This window comes from Pelodiscus sinensis, chromosome 25 (genome assembly GCF_052426305.1).
Source record: "Pelodiscus sinensis isolate ZL-2025 chromosome 25, ASM5242630v1, whole genome shotgun sequence".
NCBI lineage: Eukaryota > Metazoa > Chordata > Testudines > Trionychidae > Pelodiscus > Pelodiscus sinensis.
This window is the reverse complement of record NC_143076.1, coordinates 3,626,838-3,639,294: the sequence shown is the minus strand read 5'-3', so window position 1 is coordinate 3,639,294 and position 12,457 is coordinate 3,626,838.

Here is a 12,457-nt window from a genome sequence, read left to right as displayed (position 1 = left end):
GGTTTGGAACGGGTCCCTTATGAAGAGAAATTAAAAAGCTTGGACTTTTCATCTTGGAAAAGAGGAGACTAAGGGGGGATATGATAGAAGTCTATAAAATCATGACTGGTATGGAAAAAGTGAATAAGGAAAAGTTATTTACTTATTCCCACAATAAAAGAACTAGGGGTCACAAAGGAAATAAATAGGTAGCAGGTTTAAAACAAACAAAAGGAAGTTTTTCTTCACTCAGCACAGTCAACCTGTGGAACTCCTTGCCAGAGGATGCGGTGAAGACTAGAACTTTAACAAGGTTAAAAAAAAAAGGTAGATAGATTCATGGAGGTTAAGTCCATCAATAGCTATTAGCCTCTGTTTCTCTGGAGGTAGGTGATCACATGAGGATTACCTGTTGTGATCCCTCCCTCTGGGGCATCTGGTATTGGCCACTATCAGCAGACAGGATACTGGGCTAGAAGGACATTTGGTCTGACCCAGTATGGCCATTCTTATGTTCTTATGAAGTCACATAGATTGGATTGTTGGTAGGGGTTATTGCAGACGAGGCCTACGAAATGGATGCAGAAGTTTAAAAGAAGAGCTACATCCAAAACCAGGTTCAAAGGTTTTGTTCAACCTGTTGTATATATAGGGCCCTAGAGGGTATCCGACATAGATTTAGTTTTAGATTTAGTACAGTAGATCCCATCCACTAATTCTAAATAGAATAGGGCTGTTGGGATCTAATATTTCAGTTCAGACTCTTTTCTATCCAAGTGGTTTTCTTGCATTTTTGGCTGCTTGGAAGAGGACATCCATAACCAATGTGTATTTTTTGTTTCTCTTAGATCTCCCATGGCACCTGGGTAGACTGGATATCCCTGAGGTGAGAAGGATCATCGAGGCAAAGTTAAATACAAAGGTAAATATTGCCTTATATCACAATGCCACATCTGAGGGTTCAATTCTGCTCTTGTTGAAATCATGGGGAGTTTCGCTGCTAACTTCAACAGGAGCTGAGTCAGGCCCCCCCTACAGATGTCACAGACAATGAAAATTTGTCTCAGATAGTTTACTAAATATCATTTGAATGTAAAATGAAATGTACTGTGTTAGTACTAAGTTAAATGGTTAAAATTAGAATAATAGAATCATAGAACTGGAAGGGACCTGAAGCTGTCAGGGTATGTCTACACTACAGCGCTAATTCGAACTAACTTAGTTCGAATTAGTTAATTCGAACTAAGCTAATTCGAACTAACGCGTCTAGAACTAAAAACTAGTTCGAATTAGCGTTTTGCTAATTCGAACTAGCATGTCCACATTAAGTGGACCCTGAACAGGGCTTAAGGATGGCCGGAAGCAGTGCCGGCAGGGCATCAGAGGAGGACTTAGAGCGTTGAGATGCTGTGTCAGGCTAGCGGAGGGCTGCGCTTAAAGGGACCCGACCCCCACCCCAGACAGACAGTTCTCAGGGGTGCCCCGCTTGAAAACCAGTCCTGGCTTGGAGTGCCCTGAGTGCCCACACTGGGCACATCACAGCACTCAGCCATCAGCCCGGCTGTACTTGCCGCAGGCTGCCATCTGGGGAGAGGGGGCAATTGGGGGTCTGCAGGAGAGATTCCACCCCCAGAAGCCCACAGAGCCAGCCCAGTCCTCCCCATCGGAGGCTCATGCCCCATTCCTCCCTCACCTCCTTCCACTTACCCTTCCCTAGCCCCTCTTCTTGATGTACAAAATAAAGATAACGTGTCTTCCAAAATGGAATCTGTCTTTATTGAACAAAACTGGGGGAGACTGGGAAAAGGAGGTGGGAGAGGGGAAGAGAGAGACTGGGAGAGGGGAGGGCAACTAAAATGATCAGGGGTTGGGAACAGGTCCCATATGAAGAGAGGCTAAAGAGTCTGGGACTTTTCAGCTTAGAAAAGAGGAGACGGAGGGGGGACAGGATAGAGGTCTCTAAAAGCAGGAGTTGGGTGGAGAGGGTGCATACAGAAAAGGTCTTCATTAGTTCCCATAAAGAAGGACTAGAGGACACCAAAGGAAAGGAATGGGTAGCAGGCTTCAAAGTAGTAACAGAAAGTTGTTCTTCCCAAAGCAAAGAGTCAACCTGTGGAACTCCTTGCTGCAGGAGGCTGTGAAGGCTACAACTAGAACAGAGTTGAAAGGGAAGTGAGATCAAGTCATGGAGGTTGGGTCCATGGAGTGGTATTAGCCAGGGGGTAGGAGTGGTGTCCCTGCCCAAAGTTTGTGGAAGGCTGGAGAGGGATGGCACGAGACAAATGGCTTGGTCACTGTCTCCGGTCCATCCCCTCCAAGGTACCTAGTGTTGGCCGCTGTCGGCAGACAGGCTACTGGGCTAGATGGACCTTTGGTCTGACCCAGGACGGCCATTGTAAGCTCAGGGCTCAGGGTCGGGGGTCTCAGTGGACCCCCTTGATTTTCATGGACACCTGCTCCTGGGTGGCCAGGCTGGCAGCTCTCCTGCCCAAGCTGGCCACTTTCCTGTGCCTAGTGCAGAGATCGTGGACAAGGTCCACGATGTCCGCACTAGCCCAGGTGGGTGCCCGCCTCTTGCGGTCCCGGGCAAGCTCCTGGGAGCCGCCAGCCTGGTCCCAGGAAGAGGGGGAGGGCTGGGGGGCATCGGGTGGCTGGCTCAATCCGTGCCAGGTGCAGAGTCTGCTGGCTGGGTGCTGGCAGGCTTGCACCTGGCACGGGCACCGTAGCCAGCCCGTGCCCCTTTAAGGGGTCCGGGGCAGGGAGGGGGGCAGACGAGTTTCCCTGGTGTTGGCCAGAGTTCGAATTAAGGCCCACTAGTTCGAATTAAGGGTCTACACAGCCCTTAATTCGAACTAGCTAGTTCGAACTAGGCTTAATCCTCGTAAAATGAGGTTTACCTAGTTCGAACTAAGCGCTCCGCTAGTTCGAATTAAATTCGAACTAGCGGATCGCTAGTGTAGCGCCTATTAAAGTTAGTTGGAACTAACGTCCGTTAGTTCGAACTAACTTTGTAGTGTAGACATACCCTCATTGAGTCCAGTCTCCTGCCTCACTGCAGAACCAACCACTGTCTAGATCATCCCTGACAGGTGTCTCCTGTTAAATTGAATTGAATGTGAAACCAAAAATTTTAAATGTTTTTCTCTCTGTGTGTGGAAACTTTGTGGGACATTTTTGATTCATAGGTGGGACACGTACACTTCAGTTTCGCATGATCTTGATGCAACAGTATGTAAAACTTTATTGTTTTTACCAGTTTTGTGTGAGGCCAGATCCTCACTGGTTTAACTGAGTGTCTCCTTTGATTATGTTGATTTACAGAAGCTAAGGATCTTGTATTGAGAGCTCACTCACAGCACAGCCCCATTCAGAGCAGAGCTGAAGAAGATATTCACACAAATATCTTCACAGTTCACAAGATCCTTACCATTCTAATAATAAGGCAAAGCTTTAATCTGAGGATTCTGTGGCTTTGATCATTCTTTTAATTGACTTCAACATGGGTTATGAATCCCCAGCTTCTGAGGTGATAAGGTGTCAATATAAACCTCTTGCACTTCACATTTGTGGCTTATTTTGTATGCAGAAACTCTTTTAAAACATTCAGCTTTATTATGTGTCATACAGCAGTTCCTGTTCGGTGGTATGTCTCAAGCTCCCTGTATGTCCACCCCCTTCCTAGCTTTTGTGCAGAGAATGATTTAAAAGGGGAGGTGGAATGGGTGAAGATATAAGCTTACCTGTGATCTTCACTGTGCTTGTTGTTGGTGCTGGTGGTGGTAATTTTTTTGTATTGTTGTTTTTGTTCATACTATTAATTGTACTGGAGTAGCAACTAGAGGCCCAAATTATTATTTAGGTTCCCATTGTGCTAGGTGACGCACAAACACAGAACAAATAGTTGGTTCCTGCTCCAAAGACCTTACAATGTAAATATAAGACATGAGATAACAGATGGAGACAGACAGGGGAATACAAGGAAACAGTGAGAGAAGGTTGGTCAGCTTGGGCTGTATTGTGCTATGCATGGCACATTCTCATAATAATATGAAGGTCCCTGCCTCAAGGAATTTACAATCCAAGTATAAGGCAAGCCAGAGCAGATAGCAGGAAGGACAGGGTAGCAATGAAACAGTTAAGATCACCACAGCCAGCAGAAATTCCAGCACACTAGCTACCTAACCTGTTATGTGCATTGGAGACATCACAACAGACAGGAGAGTTTTAAGAAGAGATTCACGGAAGGTGAAGTTGAAGGCTTGTATGTTATCCTTGTTTCTAAGCAGCACAGCCTAATGCTAAGCAGAGTTCCCCTGTCCTCTGATCTGCTTGTCGCATTGTATACATGCAGTGCCCTACACCCGTCTAAAGGCTGGAATGGCATTTAAAAATTAAAGGGCCAGATCCCCTACTGCTGGGGCTCAGCAGAGCTGCCGTGAAGTCAATGGATCAGCCCTGTTTTCTTTCAGATGTTGCCTTTTCTGCTTGCCTCTGTCAAAGGTCAACAAGTGACTTCCCAAGATCCCACCTGCTGTTTCTTGCCAGGCTCCTGAGTTTCACTGTTTCAACTTTGCTCGTGTCACTTTCTTAATCTACTTCTGCAGCCCTTACAGCTTTTGTCATTTGTTCTGAAATTTGGTCTCGTTTGCTGCTGTCCTTGTGCCAGCAATCAGACAAAGTCAGAGCCACTGGAGACTTGTCCGACTTGTGTCAGATTGCACCACTCTGGAGGATTGTTCCTGCTGTCTATCGCCACCTACTGGAATTGGCTCAGAACACGGGTCTCACAAACCTCTAACACATCCCTTGCTTTCCATCCAAGGCTGTGTCCAGACTCAGGGGTTTTTTCGGAAAAAGTAGCCTTTTTCCGAAAAAACTTCACCTGCATCTAGACTGCAGCCGTGTTCTTTCGAAATTAAATTGAAAGAACGCGGCTTTTCTTTCCACGGCGGTAAATCTCATTTCACGAGGAAGAACGCCTTCTTTCGAAAGTGCTCTTTCGAAAGAAGGCGTTCTTGAATGTAAATAGGGCTTCTTCGAAAGAGAGCATCCAGACTCACTGGGTGCTTTCTTTCGAAAAAGCGGCTTGCTTTTTCAAAAGTTCCGCGTGCAGTCTAGACGCTCTCTTTCGAAAGAGGCTCTTTCAAAAGTAACTTTCGAAAGAGGCTCTTTCGAAAGAGGCTTGCAGTCTAGACATAGCCCAAGAGTATAGGTTTGAAACTGACAGTGGGTAGACTTTTTAACATCAACCCATGTGTCTGGGTCATCATTGTTTTTGTCAAATCATATCTGTTCCATATCCAAAGACTCCAGTTCATAAAACCAGGTGCCATGATTTTATTCATACTGAAAATACCCTCCTTGAATAGTCTTTCAAATTTGCTGGATGGATTTGCTATGATTGAAGCATCTTAATTTTGTCCAGTTTGATCCTAGATTCCCCCCACCCACCGCAGTTCACTAGATCATCCATCACTGAGGCATCTAAAATGTTCCATACTGGATTGCTGTCTGTGAAACATGATTACTATATCCAGTCTTTGAACCGCAGCCTTCTCAGCTTAACTGGAGTAAAGCTAGCAGCAAGCCTAGTGCCAACCTTCATTGCCTCGTGGTTCTACTCTGCTTAATAGTTACCCCAAAAAAGAGTAGCAGAAGCACTTAAAGACCGGGTCTCTGATTCTGATGTCAGTTCTTCATTTCCATTGCATTTGCGAGTACTGAGTACTACATCTTGTCTACCGGCCTTCATACAAAAATTAATAGCATTGGCACCAAGGCCATAGAGGGTTTCCTGATGATGCCAAGAAGACAGAGCAGGGATCTGCATCCTTATGTGCAGAGGATCTTGCAAACTCCAAAATGTATCTGCTTTATTTCAGGTCATGTGCTGCTCTGAGCAGCTCTTTGTGTGCTCTGAATCTGTGCTCAGAAGAACCCTTGGTTCAGAACTGGTTCAGAAGAACCCTGAGATAAATATATGACAGCTACCTCTCCCTAGGATCACTTGTCCTGACCCACACTCGCTGGCTATCTTGACTTTGTCAGTCACATTGTTTGTATTATCATGTTCATTTCTTATCAGGTGACTAGAGATGGACCAAAAGAATATGAAATGCTTTTCTGTACCTCTACATTCAGAGGCATTTGGAGGTTTGCAGGAGGGACAGGCACTTTGCTACTGCACTAGTCTGCCTTGGTGAATACCATAATGTTCTGTAGATCATTGAAAAGAAAAAAAATTAAATGTCTTGGAATGACAGAACCATGTGATGCATGAGGGGTGGTTGGCATACTTACAGCTGGACAAATCTTCCTTCCATAAGTATGTGCTGGTATTTTGAGACTTGTATAAATAGTGGCTGGGCATTTTTTTACATTGGGTCATTAGCTTCTAAATTCATACAGAGTCTCCCAGTAGTTCCAAATGGTTACAATTGTCTTCATTTCTTGTCTTAAACTGCTTTGCATAGTGTTGATATGGAATGTTTAACAACTCACATTTTCCATCCTTGAAATGCATTGCATTTCAACGGTGGGTGATGTGATTTTTTTATTTCCACAACTGCATAGAAAGCAAGAGAGACTATTTATCTCTGAACAGGCTATTTATTGCATTCCACCTGCCAAGCATTTTCAATTATACCCCCCTGATTTCTGAATGAGAGCTGTGGAGGTCAGTGAGTGTGAATGGGACATGCAGTTGCTCTGAAAATCAAGGCTAGTGAGTCAAGTTGGGCTTCCAAATCCAAGGTACCCAAACTCAACAGCCAGTTTGACTGATTATGTAAGCGGTGTGTGTGGAGGCACACATAGCATAATACGAAAGTGTGACTTCTGTCTCTGATACTTGCATTTCCATTGCTAGAATGTCACAAGCACAGCACTTCATGCACTTAGACCCTTTTGAAAGGCCCAGCTTTTCCTACCCTGGGTCTGGAAAATGGTTAGTTGCATTGTTTTTATTAGGGATGTGAGTTACCCAGTAAGCATCACCCTTAGCATCATCCCTAATAGCAGAGAAAGGCTCTTTCTCGACAGATCCCCCTCCAGACTGCCGCTTTTTGCTGACAAAGTGCTGAGTCAGCAAAATGTGGTGGCCATTTTTATGCAAATTAAGTGCGGGATATTTCAATCCCTGCCTCATTTGCAATATCAACCTGCCTAATCTGCATCCCTCTGCCAACAGAGGGATGCAGTCTAGACATATCCAGAGAGAGATGAGTAGGAGGGAAAAGGTAGGAACGGTGACAGCCACATTCTGGAGGTCAGCAAGAAGCTTAAGTTCATTCACAACTCCACAGCTGCTCTGGACTCAGCCATGGTGATGTTGCCAGAGCCCCTCTCCTTGTCTGGTCTGGTCTGTAAATCTTTCAGGATCAGAAGAAAGAAGGTCCAGTGACGTGATGGTAAATCACCAGTACTAGTGATGATCAGCTTGCCGATGCCCTGAGCAAATGACCAAGTGTTCCCTCAAAACGAGTGTGGAAAAGGCATAGCAATCTTGTCTCAAAACTGGCAGGTCACGGAAGTTTAGCCCATATATAGACACTTCTTTTATAGACAGTTCTGATCTTTTGCTGTGACTTTTTCCTCACCCTCCTTCTCCCCCACCCTAGATACCTTGAAAATTGCCCTACAGTTCTCTGAGGCCATCTAGATAGCGGTGCTCTTTCGGGATACTGGAAATATCCCAAAGTAGCAGTTCTGCATCTTTAAATGCATCCGTTATTTTGAAATCTATTTCAAAATAATAGGCGCACTATTCCTGCATCCTTGTAAGGGAAAAGCATGGTCCCCGCCCCAATGTGCTTAAAACCTAAGCTATATAATAATAGTGGTCATTCCTGCTGATAGAGCCAAGCGGGGTGATCCGGCTTGCAGAGGTCCTGCCAATCAGGGCCTAGGGAGGGGGGAGCATACAGCGCTTAGAGTCAACCCTGGCAGTTCACTCTAAGCGCTGCGTGCCGGAGGGCAGGAAGTGAGAGCGCTCCTTGCAGGTGGGGGCAGGGCAGGAGGAGACTTCGCACGCTCCCCTTGCCTCTGATTGGCCAGGGGGCAGGGAGAGTGCGTGAAGTCTCCTCCTGCCCTGAAAGGGGCTCAGCACTTAGAGGTGCAGGAGGGGGCAGATTTCATGTGCTCCCCCCACTCCCAGGCCCTGATTGGGTGTGTGGGGGGGGGAGTGCATGAAGTCTCCTCCCACCTCCAGGTCCGTGGGTGCCTAGAGGGACCCACTAGCTGTTCAGAGCAGCTGGCAGTTCTTTCTGAGGGGGTGGGGACAAAGACTTCATGCCTCCCCCATCCACAGAGCAATCAGGGTCTGTTGGCGGAGAAACACGGAAGTGTCCTGACTCCGCCCCTTATGCATGAGGCCCTGCCCCTTCCAGGGTGGCCCAGGGCACTTCAAAAATTTCTGAAGTGGCTCCAGTCAAAAATTATTGCCCACCTCTGTAATAGAGCCACCCCAGACCCATCTGGATCCAAACCTGAATCCCACTGAGGTTCTGCGCGTGGCCTGTGAGACATTTTGTTTACCTTTGTCCATTCACAGGCTTGCCGGATTCCACTGGTTTCCATCCATGTAGGTTTTTTTCCTACTGTTATTACTAAAATGACACACACATAAAACCAGGGCACGTGACGTGAGGTGCACGCTGATTGCACACAACATTGCTCGTGCCTTCCCTCTGCATCCAATCAGAGCACTGCTATGGTTCAGTCGGCACAAACGTCAAATTCTAGGTACGCAAACTCCATTAGCAAAACTACCCTGTCCCAGGAGACTGTCTTGGTTACAACAATCTTGTGACTCACTGAAATGATAGAGGGCCACTCATACAGCCCGTTCACTAGCTTACCTTGCCTGTCTCTGATCAAAACTCTCCTTGGTTTTGTGTGTGTTTGAAATCCCAAACCAACTCTGGCTCCATATTTTGCATATGACCCATATTTATGGTCAGTGGAACCAGCATCCAAAATCCAAGCACTGTCCTGCTTTCAGATATTCGAAACACAGATCCGAATTCATATGCTGTGGCTTGTTGCACGACATGAGCACTTAGGGCTTGATTGCTTCTTAACTTGTTTGCCTATATAACGGTGTTTGGGAAATAGTCTGCAGGTTGAACCTCCCTCCTTCAGCATCCTCAGGCCCTGAAGCAGGGAATTTGCCAGACCAGGGGAGATAGTGCACCAAGGGCTGCGCTTTTCCTGCTTGGCCACCCCACTGCCGCCTTAGGCTCTGCTTTCCCCACAGGGGGGAGGGGACTCTGCTTTCCCCTCCATGGCTCTGCTCCACCCGGGGGTCTGTTTCTGCCTGCAGCTCTGCTGCTGCCCGGGATTGGGGTCTGTGCTTCTCCCAAACCGGTTGCCCAGGGCTCCTGCTGTTGCCCAGGGCTCCATGCACCACCTGGTAGCTCTGCTGCCACCAGCAGCTCTCCCCAGTGGCCCCGCTGCCACCCAGAGCTCTGCGCTTCACCCAGCAGATCCGCTGCCACAGGGGCTTTGTTCTCTCAGCTCCCTAGTCTGGCAATGGTCTTGGCCCCACAGGGTCACCCCCACGATGCCAGACCAGGGGTGATGCCAGAATAAGGAAGTCTGGATTATGGAGTTTCAGCCTGTTTTGACCTTGTGTTGATCATTCAGAAGTAAATAGAAGCAGCATCCCAGCTGTCCCCCCACAGACACACCACGCAGCTGGTTGGACAACCGGTGGAATCTTGGTTATTCCCCCATTATGCTCAGCTACGATAGTGATGAGCACGTGGTAAGAACCTATACAGACCAGATTAGAACAGAAGAGAGAGGCTGGACTGCTGGCATTACTTTCTTTTCCTGGGATGCCAGGTCAGCAATCCACTGCCCCTTTTTGTGTCCTGTATCTCCGTGGCAGTTTCTCGCCTTTACAGATTATTAGCATATTCTGCTATGGTCCTGGCAGCACAGGCACGTTTTGTTGCTCGGGGTAGGGGAGGGAAGGAAGTTGAGTCTTTTAACCTGTCAGGATCCCTTTGACTGTGGATACAGAAAAGAAAACTTGGGTAATATAGTTGTATTTGCTGCCCTTGGGACACTGGATATCAGAGTGCTGGTGGCATGTCCTTGTTCTCAAACTGATTGCCAGTTATATTGTGGTTCAGGACCTTAAAAATCATCCAAGGATTTCAGTAGAGGGGGAATTTCAGCCTAGGAAGAGTTACCAGCTCCTTTCTCCTCCCTCTGCCTCCTATTACAGACCAAGCGCTGGCATAGAGACAGATTCAGAGCCTGCCCTCCCTCTCTTTTGGCCTTTGTGTAAACGGCATTAGATATTCCACCTTAAAAAGAAAAAAAGGAGGGGAAAAAAAGCCCACGCTGTGCAGAGAAGGAGAGAGCTGCAGAAAGTGGGCCCCCTGCTTTTTTCAGAGAGAGAATGTAAGCAGATCCCAGTTGAAACTGCTTCGCTCAGCAGTTTTCAGCTTGTTTTAATTGGCCTGGCCTGAAAGAATTCTGAATGCTGTACCTGTGCCAATGAAAATGCAAATGTTTCCCCTAGACTGAGGCGCTCATATTGATCAAGCCCCGGCTCTGATAGCAGCAGCAGGGCATGGCGACGTGTATCTGATGGGAAACAGAGAGGCTGTGATCTAGCGCAGCTTAAAAAAAAACAAAGGGCTGTGGAAAACAAAGAAAGAATAACGGAGAGAAGGTGAAATGCAGTGGTGTCTTCTTTTGGAATTCCCTTGAAAATAGGGTTCTCCTTAGTAAAGGACAGATGCAGCACACAGCTTCGAAGGTTCTTTTTTTTAACTTAAGGGGGAGCTCTGTCTCTGTGTGAAACCACCTATTGCAGAAGCTTTCTGATGTGGACCAAATGAGCACCGAATTCTGGTCTCGGTTCCACTGATTGAAAACCATGAAAATGCACTGGAATAACTGAGGTTAAAATCTGAGTTGGCGTCAAAGGCCCAGTAAGCATGACAATGATGAAAGTGGGATGTGAGAGAAAGGGAAATATACAAGATATGAGACTGGTACTCGCTGGCTGTTCTAGAAATCAGTGGGTGGCAGAGATATAATTGGGACATAATTGATTTACAGTGCCTAGTGTTTTGAGCTATTGTTTTCTCTTTCTTTTGTTACTTGAATGATACAGTGTGTACTGATTTGAGCCACACTCTTCCCTCACACTTTGATCATTAAGAGCCAGACTCTGTTCCTTTCTCCAGAGTTGCAGAGGGCATCTAAGCCAGTGGGGTTCTGCTGCACGGAGGAGAGCTAGTGCAGAAGGGTTTGCACCCACTTGTCTCTGGAAGACTTGACTTCCACAGGGATCCTTACTGCTTTGCAGGTGGGATCAAGGGGGCAGGATTTGAGCTGGTATATAGATATATGAGCCAGAGCTCTTGGAGGGCTGAAGGCAGGAACAGTGTAGACATTGCTTAAGAATCAATGTGGGCTGAATATGACCATATCTGTATGCAGTATACAAGATGTGGGCATACCATGCATTTATATAGAGGCAATAAGATATTCTTTGTTTTATTCTCTATCTCTTTCTTAATGATTCTCAACATTGTTAGCTTTTTTGACTACCACTGCATACTGAGTGGATGTTTTCACAAAACTATCCCTAATGACTCCATGATTTCTCTCTTGAGCGGTAACAGCTAATTTAGTCCCCATCATTGTATATGTATAGTTGAGAGTATGTTTTCTAATATTCATGACTTAACATTTATCAACATTAAATTTCATCTGCCATTTTGTTTTCCAGTCTCCTCTTTGGCGAAATCTTTTTGAGGCTCTTCACAGTCTGTTTTGGATTTAACTATCTTGAGCAGTTTTGTATCAGTTGCAAATTTTGCCACCACATTGATTACCCTTTTCTCCAGATCATTTTTGAACATGTTGAATAAGATTGATCCCAGGATGGACCCCTGAGGGATGACACCACCACCTTTCTCCATTCTGGAAACTGACCATTTATTTGTACCCCTTGTTTCCTATGTTTTAACCAGTTATTAATCCATGGGAGAACCTTCCCTCTGACAACTAACTTTGCTTAAGAACCTTTGGTGAGAGAGCTTGTCAAAAGCTTTCTGGAAATCTAACTATGTTATATCCACATGCTTATTGACCCCCTCAAACTATTCGAGTAGATTGGTGACGAGTGTTTGACTATTCTTTTCTTTTATGTAATTTCAACCAATATAGTCCATATTTATAGAATGAACAACTAAGGCTCAACAACAAATGGTCTGGTAGCACTTTATAGACTAATAAAACATGTAGATAGTATCATGAGCTTCCGTGGGCACAGCCCACTTCTTCAGACCATCTGAAGAAGTGGGTTATGCCCACGAAAGCTCATGATACCATCTACATGTTTCGTTAATCTATAAAGTGCTACCAGACCATTTGTTGTTTTTTCTGTAAGGGTATGTCTACACTACAGCACTAATTTGAACTAACTTAATTCGAATTAGTTAATTCGAAC